We start from the raw sequence: 16,433 nt of genomic DNA on the forward strand, positions 1-16,433 counted from the left end.
CCTTCCTCCCTGCATTCGCAGAAAGGAGTTTCCCCAAGTCTGAATCTGTTGAGGTATACTGGAAATGGTCCATAACCTGTCAAGAATTGTGTTAGGCTAGCATAGTGGGTCTTTATTTTCATGTTACTTTTGGCAGTAAGCGATATGTATTTCGTCTTACCTCTGCCTCTGTCCATCTACTTTGCCTATTTTGTAGGAAACTTGTCAAAGTTGTTCGTTTAATGGCACACCCAGGAAGTTTTATTCGTCGTTCTAGTAAATCCGTGCAATTCGCTGCCTGCTTGGCCAGTAGGTCAGCGGCTTCATTGCATCGAATCCCTGTGTGAGCGAAAATCCATTTATGAGCTGGCAATAGTGTCGTTGATAGCTTGTTGTGGCAGTAGCACCCATTCCTTTAGTAATGCATGTTGAAGCTCGCAGAAGATGCCTGGCCGCGCATTGCGTCTGTTATCTGTCGTTCTAACATATCCCACACATGCTCCATGGGATACAGGTCGGGTGACCTAGTAGGCCACGGCAGATGTGGAAGGATTTCACTCTCCAGATAACTTCGTACCACTCAAGCGCTATGGAGGCGAGCGTTATCGTCGATAAATATCGCACCCGTTGCAGCGATAAAATGACGTACTAGAGGATGTAGAATTTCGTCGCGATATCGGATGTATGTGAATGAACCACCAGGAATCATAGAGGTCGGTGCAACCATTCGTTGCTATCACAGCAAATGCAAGAAAGCTTGCGCCTTTGTAACCATCTCTTTCGACGATGTTTCGCGCCCGATAGCGTGTCCCTTTCTCTTGCTATATCATTTCCCTTCGAGAATCGTTCTGGAGATTAAATCGAGACTCATCTGTAAAGAGTACGTGACCCCACTGCTCTGGCGTCCAACTGGTGTTGAAGGCCCAAATGAAACGCGCTCTGACATGTGATGGAAACAAAGGAGCACAAACTACAGTACAGTCCAACTTCATGCAGTCGATGCAACACAGTTTGGCGGGATATGGGCCGTGCTGCAGGAGGAGAGATACGAATCTAACTATTGTGCTGTTAGTGATCTATGGTTTCTTGCACATAGCAGCAGGAAGCAATCGTCTGCGGTTGTGTTAATCCTCCGGCGTCCAGAATCACGTCTTCTACAGGGTTATGATCCCTTGTAACGATTCCGCAGTCTATTAATAACACTACAATGCACATTCATCTATCTTGCCATAGCTTCCAACATCCCAACAGCTTTCCAACGTATTTCATCGCGAAAATTGTGTCTTCGGCTACCTCGGATCACAGGGAACTGTCCCTGCATGCGAACTGAAGCTTAGGTCTGCCATGCCCCTTTTTAAGGCGTTGTGGTGTCACTTATGTTAATTTTCGTTGCCTGCTTGCGTTCGACGATGCAACCTCTGCCTCATATGTAAATTGTGCGTTTTAATTTCCCTATTAACATTCGTACTTTTTCTTTTAGCGTTTGTTGCGTATTTTTTGAACACGAGTGTTCTTAATCAAAACGAAACTGACCAAAAGTAAATCAACAAAAATCTTGAGAAAGCTTCAACCATTCTGGTGCCTACTCACCAGTCCTCTAACGTAAAATCACTAAACACATGTTGTTTGATCAGCTTCAAATCCCGGCTGCATAAGAGATTTAGTGGTGTTACAGCATGTTCGGTGAAGACTAGTAGCTCGACCTGGGTTCTGTTTCAGGTGTCTAACTAGCTTTGTGGCTGTTTTCGTGATTGTCTCCGTTCGTAACGTATGCTCGAGTCAGTTTGACGTAGAAAGTTTTTCCCGAAGCCCACCCCTCTCCTGAGGCAGGTAGCCTTCACGTGCTTTGCCATAATCTAAGCCAAATCAAGCCAGCCCTAAAACCCTAGTCGCCCTTTAATAAAGGGAGTATATAAGATAGTTCTCCCCCTTCCTAGCGTGCCTTCGTGGTGTAGTAGTTCTGCACGCTAGGACGGTATCATCTTGCCTGCTTCCAAAAAATCCTAATGTATCTACAAGGTATTACCCACTATTGTTAGCATTCTTTCGTGGTGTAGTGGTTAGCACCCCTGTCGCGAATTCTAGAGGTCCGTGGTTCGAGTCCTGGCATAGGCATTGCTAATTTTCCCATCTCCTGTTTCGAAATAACCCAATGTCTCTACAGTGGCGCCCGAACTAAAAGGTGGTGGATGATGATTCTTCACCACCAGGATTTGGCGATTGGGACCCCTAAAACCCCATCGCCCTTTAAGGTATTTCTCTCGCCTTCTTAGCATGACTTCCTGGTGTAGTGGTCAGCACGCTCGACGCGATTTGCAGAGGTCCGTAGTTAGAGTCCCGGCGAGGGCATTGCTCATTTTTCCATTTCCTGCTTCGAAATAATGAAATAATCTAATATCTCTACAAATGGAAAATAAACACTCCGTGTTTAGAGCTGTTTGGCTGTGTGTGAGGATGTTAGCTTTAGGAATTATTTGTTCCTAGATTTTGAAAATTGCCATATTAATATTTTTGCATCGGAGAAGGAAGTCTGGAACTCAGCACTGTTCTCATTCGCACCATGCGATTTGTTTAGGTTAGACTTATTTTATCTTCTTTCAAGCGCTGCCTTCCGTATTCATAATAAGGTGGTTATAATATTTATCAACAATTTTAATTATCTGTTGCATTTTCACGTCTGATTTATATTATGTCAAGTATAGCATCTCGTAAATCATGTAGATATCGCAAAAGCAAAAGATGTTTTCATGGAAACCAGTATATTCGCAATGAAAAAGAAGAACCAGATATTTGACATGTATCTTCATCAGCCAAAAGAACTGCACTAAAAAAGTTGTGTGCAGGAACGTATTAATACACCTAATAATAATAATAATATGTCTAGCTAATATACTAGTAAATAGATTACATTTTAGACTATTTAGTTTAAATTTTGTCAGGCTTGTAAATTCCTTTGTCAGAGTTATCAACATTTTTAATACGCAAATCTGAAGCAGTCTTGAAAGAAACAGCTGGGTACAGACTTGCTTTTGTTTTGACTTGACTGTAAGTCACACAGTACGATATCAGCCTTCCCAAAGTTCACCCATCAAGGTTCTCATGTTATTATTATCATGATTATGAATTATGAGGGAATAATAAAATAATCTATACTACACGGTGAGAGGGATTAGGTCTGTTGGCTATTAAACATTTTGCACTTTTGAAGTCGCTGACAACTAATGCTCTAAAAGAAGAAATTAGGGTTACCTGAAGGTTCTTTCGGATAATGCGTATGTGCTTTTCTAAATTAACTGCCACAAAAGGGTTTTATATCATTATTGAGACGCGATCGTGTAAACATGGATCTTGATAAAGGTAAAATGCGACACTGTATTTTGAGCGAATTCCAGCATGGAAGAAAGGCTACATGTTTTTAATTTTAAAGAAAGTTGAAGAAAGTTTTTGTTGGAAATGTAGTTTCGAGAAGAACATTCAGGTATGGTTCGAAAAATGTGAAGTAAGTGATTTCGAACTTAATGATACGCTAAGCTGCATTTAATCGATTAAAGCAACCATTTTAATCGATGACGACATTGTCAAACTCTTGATAGAGCACCTTTTTTGACAACGTCGTAGATTAGGGAAAAACTTAACTCAGCTCAACAAACCATTTCCGACCGTATTCGTAAACTAGGATTGGTTTACAAATATTCCAAAGGTACCACATGACTTAAATGAGAAACATCTGCATAATCGACTAATCATTTACACTTCTGTAATTGCTCGGAACAGAAAGAGCCTTTCTTAGACCGGATGATAAATGCCGATAAAAAGTGGATTACCTATAAAAATATCGTTAGGAAAAGAGCATAATGTGAGCCCGGACAGCCTTCCACCTCCACCTCTAAACCAAGCTTGAGGTGCATAAAAGAATACTGTGTATATGATGGGACGTCCACGGCCCAACATATTACGACATTTTAAAATCTAAGGAAAATCTCATTTGGAAAAAATACTCTCGATAAATGGATGATTTAAACAAAGCAGTCAAAGTAAGGAGGCCAGCGATGTTCATTAGAAAACACATCATACTACTTCATGATTAGGCCAGACCACATGCTGCTTTGGTGACTCGTCAGAAAAGCGTAGAAATAGGCTGAGAAATTCTGCCGCATACACTATACTCCCCAGAACGTGCACCCTCCGGTCATCACTTGTTTCTCTCCTTGCAAAAGGTTTGAAGGGAAGATATACGACATTTTATAACTTTATTTTAAAAGACTATGAATTATTAATTAGTGTCTCCACTGTAATTTACGTTAACAATATTTCACACAAAGTGATTGGTGTCTTTAAGTACTCACTACTTTTCTTTGTAATGAAAAAAAGGGAGACCGCCTATGTAAAAGGACTTATGGGCATCTATGGACAAAAGACTCTGCCTTAAAAATTAACAGAATCGACGATATTACGAAAGGACTTATGAACTTAAAGTGATTGGTGTCTTTAATTGCTCACTACTCTTCTTTGTAATGAAAAAACAGGGAGACCGCCTATGTGAAAGGAATTATGGGCATCTATGGACTAGGAGACTCTGCCTTAAAAATTAACAGAATCGACGATATTACGAAAAGAATTTTGGCAAAATTAAGTAATATAATAATCGAATGAAACTATCCAATAAAGTAAAACATAGCGAAGAGAGAAAACCTCTTCTTAAGTTACACCACTGTGTTTTGTAATGACGTTATCTTGAACATAGTAAATTATACAATAACTATCATCTAGTAAAGAGTAGTATTTCCAAATAGATGTACGTAGTTTATGCAATATGCTGATGTGACAAGCCTTTCTGTCATCCGAGGGCGGCGCTGTGGTGGCTATGACAGATGAGGAAATTTAAGGAAGAGTTTAATGCGGCAATCATCTGAATATTCTAATCTAAATTATGTAAAATGCATGAAAGTCTTATGATATGAATAGCACTGTAGTCGTAATCTTCTAAAATTGGAAACGTTGAAATTAAAAATGTTTCTCAAGTTTGCACAGCAAAAATTATTAATATACAGTGATAAAAATATTTAAAATCTTATTAGAAAAGAAATAAACCTGGAACTTGAAATTATAAGTAGAATATTTTATTTATCAAAGAAAAAGTCTTAAAACATAAAGAAATAAAGCAACTTGAGCCGGTCATGTAAAATCATGTTTATTCGTTCTTATAATTAGAAACTAGCATGGTATTTCTCTAGAATGTTTTTAGTCTTTGGTTTAATATAATTTTTAATACTAAATTAAATAATTCCACAAAGTTGATTAGTAAGTGCGGATTTAGTTATACATAGAAGTATGACATAAATCTTTCAGTTAAGTGCCTAACAACAGCAGCGCGGTAAGAGCGTTGAACTCTGGTAATTCGACGGGGAATAAAATCCCACCAAAGTGGATGGCTGCATTAGTTTTCTCTATCCGTAACGTGGATTTGAGCCAGTTTACCTAAAAATGTCCTCCACCAAGGCAGATTGCTGTCGTGTGCTTTAATTTAACCCAAATAACACAAGCTAACATTTCAGAAATTCATTATGTGCCAGAAGATATTGTACTTAATTTCATTTGCAATTGAGGCATTGAGGGTGCTCAATCCTAGCCACCTTGTATGCAACTTTAAGAGCTCAAACAATATGTTTACGATATTTTGTGTCCGTTTGCGTTACACTTTATGGCATGCCGTCTTGGAGCCATTTTTTAACAGGATAATGGTAGGCCTCGTATGACTGGTATATATCTGGATTCTTCGAGCTCTCAAGCAGTCGTTCTTGACCAGCAAAGTCGCCAGACATTTCTCAAGACAAATATTTAAGAAATATATATTAGGTCACCACCAGATTAGGGCACATCTAAGTACCGCAGATTTGGAGCAAAAGTTGAGGAATACCTGACAGAATTAATTACACGAAGAGACTAGGAGTCTTTTTCACTCCTGATTCAACTTTTATAAACATGCATTGCTCTAGGGGGGTTTACCAAATACTGATTTGAACATTCATTATGCAACTGGTAGCCGCTGATGGGTCGTATTGCGATGAATTGTTAACTATTTCATTGCCTGGGTTTGACTTTGAAACATGTTTAATTACAATAAAAATAATTACTTTATTCATGGTGCTTCATTTTCTTTTCAAACGAATACAAATTTAAATGATTTTATCTCCCACCATTTTTAAATGCTGGAGCATTCAGTATTAGAGTTACAGCCTCAAGAGGTGAATGTAAGTTTTCCCGGGGCTTCACAATCTCTGCTTTTCTATGAGAGTATGCAAACTACATATTATTGGCGATATTTTCCGTGCTTTTCAGGTGAAATTTCTTACTGGAAAACATTGTGCTCCAAAATGCGTTTCCTTCGTTATTATTTTAGTTTAAATATTCATTTTAGTGCTTAGTTCTGAATATACTCATTGCAGGTGTTTGTGTCACTTGTTCACGGATTAAATATCCTTCAAAATAATTTTATGAAAATATTATTGCTCATTTTCCTAATACTGTTTGCTTAAACATAGCGTTTAAAAATAATGATATTAAAAAGGAAGATGAAAAACCGCTGTTCTTTTTAATATAAAGGAAATATTAAATTTAGATCATTAGAAGCTGCGCACTGCATTACGCTTCAACTGCTATTCTAATGATATTTTTCGAATGCATTTCGAATAATCCCCTTTAATTCCATTTTAATGATCTATCCAAGTTAATTCATCCATAATGCAAGGTACTAATTAAAAAATTACTTAAATTTAAACCCTTTTACGACTAAAACAGATGTTGTATAATTTTTATTAGGGTTCCTTTTAATTATTCAATGATTGCAAAAGCATTCAGATTAAATAAATGCCTTTGATTTAATTTGTTTATGCTTACTACCTTTAGTGATTAAAATATTTTGTTAATACTTCTTACGGTGCGGAGCTTGCTGCTCATTATTTCCCTGCAGTGATTTAGCGATGTATTATGGTATCTCCCTACACACGTTATTTCAAGATAAATGGGAAAAAAATATGTGTTTAATTTATTGTAGCAAGTAGAAATACCAATACAAGTGGAAAAACCTTCACTTCTTGTTCTAGAAGTATTTTAAGAATTAAATCATCGCAAGGTAGTTTAATTCTATTTTAATGGTCGCAACCCAAACCTATTCAACTGTGCTAATTAGTGAAAAATTACATACTATTTACGAAGGAACTGGATACGTTATTATCCACAGTGCACTGATTAATGAATTGCGAAAATGTTTATCTCTCTCTTCCCTGTGAAATAGGAAGTTATTTGCATATTTACAGGCTATATTCAGGTAAGACTGATTATAAATGCACGCATTCAAAATTTTAAACACAATAAACATCAAATAAGCGCGAAATTCTGTAAAGAAAATAAAAATACTCCACAGCTTATTTTTACTTCGTTGTACGAAGTAAAGAAAATGTTGTAATCGCGAAAATTTTCAGCCGTTCATATTTCAACGGAAAAAGTCCATTTTTATCTTCTCCGAATCCATTTGGATGTTTTAGTCTTTCGTGGCGTCTGTATGTATCCCAGAATAAAGGACTCTTTTCGAAAACGGATCGTAAAATGCACTCAAAAGGGATATTTTTGTGACGTCTGTACGCAAGTACGTATGTGTACATGCATCTCGCATAACTCAAAAACAATTCACCATAGAAAGTGGAAATTTTGAATGACTGCTATAACATTTAGTTGTGCACATCTCTTTTTTACTGCACTTGGCAATTTAGGAGATAATATAATCAATTAATCAATACTGTTTAGGAAATAAATTATTATATATATCCACCTCTTAAAGGGCTTAACTTCCTTTCACGACTTTTGTTCTCACAATCGTTGGTCGTAGTAATACATTTTCAGTTACGAAGCATTTTAAATGACGAAAATATTCATGTTTTAGCAACGTCAAATTTAAAAAAAAAATTCCACTAATAATGAAATCCAATTTTTAATGCTGTCTCTCGGTTTCTACACTTATGTTTGGGAAAGTTTTATACTCTTTATGAAAAAAATAAAATTATAAGAAGTTTCACTCCCGTACAAAAAAAGGGACCGGGATAATAAATTTCAAAATTTGCAATTTTTTATGTCATTTTCAACTTGTCTTGAGGGATCGGTAATTCATGTTAAAATAATTCGAGGAATGAATTTAAATAAGAGCAGGAAAAATTGTCTGTTATTCAATAGTTTAGTACAGAGAAGTCATGCGGTCACCAAATTTCTTATTCTTAATCGAACACTTACAACGTTTGCATATGAATATTGGATTCGGTCACAGTTATATAGATTTTACTTGGAGTGTAAAATGCAAAGGAGGCACAAGAAACAGAAGATTTAAATTTATGCGTATATATATTCGTTTACTCTCTTTTGCTGTTTCTTTATTTCCCCTTCTCTGTTTGTTGGCGTATATTTGTTTGAACACATGCAATGATTTCAGAACATATTGTAGATACTTGATTAATAGGGCTAATGCTACAACTGAAAAATGCTATTAAAATGTGCTTGACTTTCAGGCAATTTAATCTAGAGAAAAATTTCATTTGGTTACGCAAATTGAACCACCAATCGAAAAAGAAGTTAAACATTATAAATAACAAAAAAATAAGAATCATTATAAATAAGGACAGTAATTAATAATTGGTAATAAAGAGCAATATTTACAAAAGAACCTGAAAAACGTCATTGAGTTCAAACTCGATTTGGACTTTTGTTTTTCATGATTTAATATTTGCATATTCATGATTTTAGGTAGATAACCTTCGAGTACTTTGCCATACTGAAATAATCAACGATATCCATTACTAGGTACAATTACATTGCGAACTGTTGCGAATTAAAACATTTCCCAAATATTATGACATCATCTGCTCTCACTACCATTATCCTAAGCAATTTTCTTTTCTTTCTTATATTTGCCATAAACATTACATTAAATTATACCGCCAGCATGCTATATATTTACCGTAATATAAGCTAATGGTTGGAGAAAGTAATGGTTTCATCATTCAGCAATAAACAAACTTTATGCCTGAGAAGGGCCTCGTTATTACACCCCCGGATAGTATATGATAGGTATTAAAGTTCAAGGAGGCGCTCTGGAGGATTCGTTGCTTATATCTGGTGTTGCTTTTAAGAAAAACTTTTCTTATGCTGGCTTTGGAATGCAGCGAATGCTGTACCTCCACACCAATGAATCTCCTGCATCTTGTTTCAAAATATGGTGATGGTTTTCAGTTTTCTTTACACTGTAAAGATAACCTTGATTCAAGAATAGCAAATTTCCTCTCATTGCACCAGCTAATTCATTTCTTAGGTACGGTTATATGTCTGAATAGTTTCAATAAATTAGATCAATTTTCAATGAATAAGGTTTTAAACTTATGCTTAGATCTGGTTACTTTTCATAATATCTAGCACATTTTAGAATTGGACGCATAATTTCTCGGCTAACATTTCAATGAACGCTATACTTCTTACGCTTGTAGAGTGAGTGAGTGAGCGCCACCAAGGAAGACCGCTGACCTGCCCTTAGCCTCACAGTGTGTTATCTTCCTGGCAGAAACCATCTACTCTCTGCTCCAGCCTGCTCCGGGAACGCAGCCGAATAGATGGCTAAGAGCCTCATAAAGTATACATGTAAGCTTGGAAGTTGTTGTACGGGGAAAAAGTATCCTGTTAGGAACTACTTAACATTGAGCAAAGAAGCAACCAAAAGACTGTTAAGAATCGCTGTTAGAATAGACAGAAACTTGTGTTAGATAAAGTAAAGAAAGGAGGACTCTGCCTGAAAAATTAACTACTGTGGATTTTCTGGCCTTGCTAAATGTCTACATGCGGATGCTAAACCTAACACAACTGTCCTATATTTATGGGGATTTCGTAAAGTCGTTGGTCCTGCATGGAGGAAAGATATAACCTTACGCTTGTGGGGTCATTAGGATATTTTTATAGCAGGGGTAATGAAAAATGAGCAAATGCCTTCGCCGGGAATCTAACCACGGGCCTCTGGAATAACGGCCCAGCGTGCAGAACCACTACACCACGAAGGCAGGGGGAAATACCTCATATACTCCCCATTTTAAAGGGCGACTGACGTTTTTAGGGGACCCAATCGCCAAATCGTGGGTGAGGAAATCATCATCCAACACAATTTTAATTCGGGCGCCACCACTACGCCACGAAGGTACGCTAGGATGGCGGGAGAACTACCTTATACGCTTCAATTTATTTTATTTCCAGTGGCGGACGCTAGCCGTTATAGGCGTTGGCCATTACTAAGGCTGGAAACGGTGGTCACTTTATTATGGAAGCATCTAATAGGTGGGCCATCGTTGAATTCTATGCAAAGACCGACAATTTGTGTCCATGCCTTCTCCACAATTTGAACCCAGGCCCTTCGGTACGGCAGTCAGAATCATTAACCACATTCCCGTCTGGGATGCATTCCTACTCTTCAAAAGACAGCTGAAATTTGGTAATATGTGTTATGTTCAAATCTTGGCGAACAGGCTAGTTGTGTGAGCTTTCGTGGTTTTCCTTATGTGCAACCTTAAATATTAGTCAATTTCTCCTATAAATCTCTCCACGAAGGCCCATTTTCTGTTCAGCTGATAGCCCTTGCGTATCTTGCTTTAATTCTAACCCACTCACCTTAAGAAATATCAACAGCCGAAATTTTTCATTCGTCTTTTTACTTTGCGGTATTTTTATTTCTCTTTTGGAGACCCACCAGCTGTCGAGTAGTAAAGTCGCTGAACACTGGTAGTTCGGTTCGAAGTTCGACTACCAAGAAAGGGCTGGCAGCATAGGCGTTTTCAATGGTTTTCCCCAAGTGTAACCATGTATACGAGCCTGTCTCCCTCAAAAGGTCCTCCATGAAGGCTTCCTTACCCTTAGGCAGATAGCCCTTAACAAATAAGCCAAACCAAACCCATTTCTCCTTTGGGAGTCAGTATCTTCTGCTGTTACAATCTTACACTTTGATATGTCGAGAGGATTTTAAAAAACTCCTTTGCAGACTAGAATGGGTTTCGCCTCTGTCTTAATTGAAGTAAATAAAAAATTTAAACTCGCCTGTTTGATTTATTATCAAATGCGTCTCAGAGGCTTTTCTTCAGATTTTCCGTTATTTCAACGCGTCCAGGAATTGGTTTGTGTTACCCAGTTACTTTTCCTTTCTCTTTCCTTTTTCCTAGACTCTACTATCTTAATTTCTAGAGTTCGGAAAACTATTTGCTTTTCTTAGTTTGATAATATTTACTGAAACATTTTGACGTATCTTTTAGTTTTAGTACTTTATATACAAATTTATTAATTTATTTTGGAATTTCATTATTATATATGCGATTTTAGATCCTTTTACTTTGTACATAGGTTGTTTTGAAATGCTGTATAATAATTTTCACAGTACTTTCTATTACTTCCCTTTTTTTCTTAACTCTCCCTTTATTCAAAAGAAAAAAAATCACTCCGTGTTCTTCTCTTAAGTCCCTTGCAAAGTAATTGAAATAAGAGTAGAAGGAACACGCTTTTACTTTTATGTTACGTGCAAGAATTCACGCGCTTCTAAGACAAATTCCACCACTTCTGCATAAACTTATCAAGAAAATTCTTGAACGCATTTCACGCTTTTAAGTTCTGCGCCGTTTATCGATCTGAAGCATTACCGAGGTTCTGAGAATCTCCTTTGAGTCGCTTTTACTCACTCAAACTTTACGTTAGGATCTTTTATTTCATTCACCTAGGAAACACTAGCATACTGTTTTGATAGTCTAATAACGTGTCAGAAGATGAAATATCGTCAAGCTAGTTCCTTATCCATTACATTTAAAAATCACGTTTTGTGTTGATTAACTTGAAGTGGCTATACACCTTAATATATGCATTTAAAGTGAAATGGATGTATAATAATGGATGTGTCGAAAAAGAAAAGTTAATCACTGTTAAGTAATGTTAATTCTTTTTTTAATATAAAGAAATTGTCATCAATTATTTTATCTTATATTAAATAAATACTTAATGCAGCTAAAATTGCGGAATACTGATAGCTTTCTCTGGGTTCATTATCTGATGTTTGAAAAGTTTTCCTACATGAATAGCTTGCACATAATATAAATTTCAACTAATTTACATAGAATGTCTTTCTCTTAAGCAGATAGTCCTCAGGTATTTTTCTATAATTAATGAACCAGCCAATCAACCAGCTACAAATACTGTGCTCTCAAGAGTCCCTTTCTTTTGAATTCAGTTTCAGCATTTAATTGTCTTGAAGGCTAAATTAGGTTATTTTATTTGATTGTGCCAGAGCACACGAGACAAGCTGTCTAAGGAGACGGATGCCTTCGTGGAGGATATTTCTAGAGAAAACTGGCTTATATTTACATAACAATGGGTAAAACCGCGAAACCCAAATATGCAACAATCTCATTGAGCTGGATTTGAACCCAGGTTGAAATACAACTATTCATCGGTTCTAACTAAATCATCGGTCACTGATGGGATTAAACTGTCTGGAATTAATGGAGTATTTAATTATTCAAGTCGTTACACAGCAGTAAGGTTTACATATTCATTGAGAAATATATATTATCTGACATGAAGTTCGCAATTACTGCAATATTTTACATTAAAAAGGATAATCAAACTAGTAATCAAAATCAGTTTCAAATTGTATAAAAATAAGATATGTGATGTACTTTGTTTCATAATGTTTTGCCCATGATGGAAAAGAATCGCAAACGAAAGTTTCATTGTTGGTCATCAGTCACCTTCATTGGACGTCAATGCATTAAAGTAGCAAAATTTAACTCTTTTTAATTCCAGCCCCTCCGAGCGAGAAATGAAACTGACATTCATTCACATATCCTTTTGTATTGGAAATTCAGGCTGTCAGTTTGTTAGGAACCTAATTTTACTCTGCCAACAATTTAAAATGCGACAGTGAGTCGGACTGTCGCATTTTGCTCTTCTCCGACAATCAATAAATTTCTGTGTTAGGGCATAAATTAAAAGAAAATATATTTCCTACGTCTGCTTAAAAATATCTGAGAAGTGCTATAGCTATTAGAGGAAGCAATAAGACTTTTTATTCCGCAACGAATTTATTGTTTCTCTTTTTTTGTCTGAGTTTCATTTATTTTTCATTTTCTTATTCGGAATAGGAATTAGCTGAGAGGATTAATCAACATGACACAAGTGATAACGTATTTAAACGGCCGCCCAGACGGTATAGTGGTTAGAGAAGTCCGACTGCGATACCAAAGGGTCCGGATTTGAATTCCGGAGAAGGCATGGATGTAAAATTGTCTATCTCTTTATAGGATGGTAGTGGTAGCCACCTATCATGTGCTATAATAAAATGTCCACTATTTCTGGCATTTGTAGTAACCAATGTCGTTATAGGCGTTGGAAAAAAAATAACATATTTAAAAGGCAGTATTTGAGTAGTAACATTTGCAGCTAAGCCTTTCAACAGTAGTAGTAACATATTTATCCTGTCACGCATACTTTTTTATACTAAAACACATATTCTGATTTAAAGAAATCTGCATGAAATCGTAATGTTCAAAGCTTGGTAAGCAATGTAAAAATGTGCACATATATGCAGTTTTGAGCCAAAATTCAAGTGAAATTACGTTATTTTAGCCAAAGAGGAATAATGTTTTCAGGGTAGTGTTATGAACTGAAGTTTGTAGAAACTAAAGATTTAATAAAATTACTGAGATGTAATTAATCTAATTAATTAGAATTGGATGAAAGTTTTCTCGAATATAATTCATTTGATTAACTAAACTGTCGAAATTTCTTCATTAAACACCTAACTGGAAACTTTCACATTATTAGTACTAAAATACGTATGCAGATAAATGATAATTCCACTTTATGTGATTAATTTAAATTTGTTTTGTAATCTGTTTATCTGCTAAAAATTCAGTAAATGTGTTCCTTGCTTTATGGTGTGAAAAATTAATGAAAAGGGCCACGATTGCGTTCGAATTCAAAGGAATTGCAAAATTTATTGATTGTAGTTAAAAAAAAGCTATTCTTATTTTTAATATAAAATATAGTGAAAGGAAATTATTGTGTAAAAAATATTCCAAAAATTACATGCATCGTTCAGTTTAATTAACTTTATAACGATAGCTTCGCTGTACTGTGTTAAAACACTAATAACATAAGGTAGTATTACACTGTCAACTAATAAACCACAGGTTTCAAATAAAAAGGTTTGTTTCCATAAAATAACATCAAAAGTACACATTTTGCCCTAATGACGAACTATTTGCTGGTTAGTCATTTGTCGGAAATTAAGGCTATCCTATTGCTTTCAAGTTTTATGTAATTAAAACTACTTTTTCGGGAATTAAGCAGTGAGCATAATTAGAGGCTTTCAAGTATCTCATTGACGAAGCATACAATCTTCTTACCCTTGTATGAGGAATGTCCATTCTTCTTGTTTATTGTTTTTCACTTGACTTGTCTGACAGTAACATCAGAAAAAGGAAACGGATATCGCCAATAGGAAAAGGTTGCACCTGTCGTTGGCTTGAGCATCTTACAGGCGACTGAGCACTTTGCTAAGGGCCTCCCAGTTTTGAAGGAGCTGCCTCCAGGGGACGCATCCAAGGTTTGCTCACTTCTCTTTTCGTGCAAACGACTGCTCGAGAAGATTTAGGTTTAAAACTTTTTTATGCACCCTATGCCACAAAACCACCATACGCCTAACACCCAAGTCTTCTCCGGATTCGAACCCGGGTCAAAGGCTATAGATGTTTGCCCCTAACACCATCTTAATAGGAAGTTGAACCCCTTTCTTTACTGGTGCTTAAAAGCTCATATTAACTTTGCTGGTATTATCTGTATGCTGATATTTGACTTTGTTGGTATTATCTACCTGCTGCGAAAAACATAATTTAGCTCTTAAATGAATATATTGTATTAAATCGAATGTTGTATATAAGTATTTTTAAGAAGTCTTATATGACGAAAAAACGCAGTAATAAATCATATATGGATTCTATCATAAACGCTTCTAAAGAAAATATTTACAGCACCAGCTGAGTATGGATTGGTAGACTTTCTGCTTGTCAAAATTCAATAGAATGAAAATAGAAAAAAGATTTATGGCTCTGCAGAGTAGAAATACGTGTTTGAAAGAATATGAAATCTATGTTAGCCCAAATCCCTTCTACTCGTATCGAATGTTGTATGTAATTTTTCTCTCTGTCAATGAATCAGTCAGGAAAACAGTTACCTTGTAACTCTAATAATGCGTGAGCATAAAAATATAAGTGTGATATTTTCCGATGCAAACATTATTTATTATAGGTCTAGAACTAAGAATTCTGCTTAATAACAAACAGTGAACTAAAAACGCATTATGACGATCAAAATAGATCTTTATGTCTGACTTATCATATAAATATTTGGAGTCTAGTAGTTTTAAGTGAACAAAATATAATTTATAATTAATAATATTATAATTTTGTATGTAATTAATTAGATGGCTTAATTTCCATCACTGGCTTTAACATTATTTCAAAAATGTTGATTTTGTAGAATCTAATTAGGAGTTTTTGAAGCAGCAGAGGTTAAAAATGTGCAGTGTTCTCCCCGGGACTCGAACCCTGGACCTCTCGAATACGCGTCGAGTATGCTTCCAGTAACACCAAAAAGGCATGCTAAAGGAGAGGAAAAAATATCTTATAATTTTAAATTCAAAATGTATTTTGTTTATTCGTTAGTTTACCATGCCACTACAAACTGCTTGTTTTTGCTGACAGTTCCTTTTGAACCTACCAGAGACCGTGTAAGTATTCAGAGTTCAGGCTGTCTTTAGTTAGCAGTAAACAAGCTGACTGCATAAATTTTGCTTGGATTCGATCTAGACATAACGCGCGTAACAGCAAGTCTGTTTAAGTTCTTCGAGGCCACCAGCGCCCTTGCGTTAAGACTGCTGAATATTGGTAGTTTGATGTTTTTAATTCATTTATAGGCGTTGGCTGAAGTGGATTTTCCATGGTTTTGGTAACATGTAATGTGGGTACTAGCTAATTTCTCTTAAAAGGTCATGCACAAAAGCATCCTTTTCCATAAGCAGATAGCTCTCGTCTAGTTCCAAATAATCTAACTTAAATCCAAATAATACAAATTCTTTTCTATGAATTCTTTCTGTCATACCATATACCTTGCGATATTCAATTATTTAGTCAACGAAAAAACATCATTATTTGCTATCTGAGAGCTGCAAAGATAATTTCAATTTCATTCGAGCTGCCTGAAATCATAGCCCTTTTTTTTTTGATTTCATCAAACTTAAATTGGAACTGAAACTCAAATTGGAACTTAAATCAAACTTAAACTGGAATTTTAATTATCGTTTTATAAGGTATTTCTCCCACTTTCCTAGCGTC

General features: G+C 35.8%; 1 protein-coding gene and 1 non-coding gene across 3 annotated transcripts in view; one reads left to right on the forward strand and one right to left on the reverse strand.

Moving 5' to 3' along the window:
- Positions 1–16,433, forward strand: part of Gycalpha99B (guanylate cyclase 1 soluble subunit alpha 2) — a 424,202-nt gene that overhangs the window by 237,774 nt on the left and 169,995 nt on the right. The gene's annotated exons all lie outside the window — the stretch shown is intronic.
- Positions 9,997–10,070, reverse strand: TRNAN-GUU (transfer RNA asparagine (anticodon GUU)). Its single transcript has one exon. It is a non-coding gene; the product is annotated as a tRNA-Asn (tRNA).

The sequence above is a fragment of the Stegodyphus dumicola genome, chromosome X2 (genome assembly GCF_044657685.1).
Source record: "Stegodyphus dumicola isolate Sdum_Otavi_A_Nest chromosome X2, ASM4465768v1".
Taxonomy (NCBI): Eukaryota; Metazoa; Arthropoda; class Arachnida; order Araneae; family Eresidae; genus Stegodyphus; species Stegodyphus dumicola.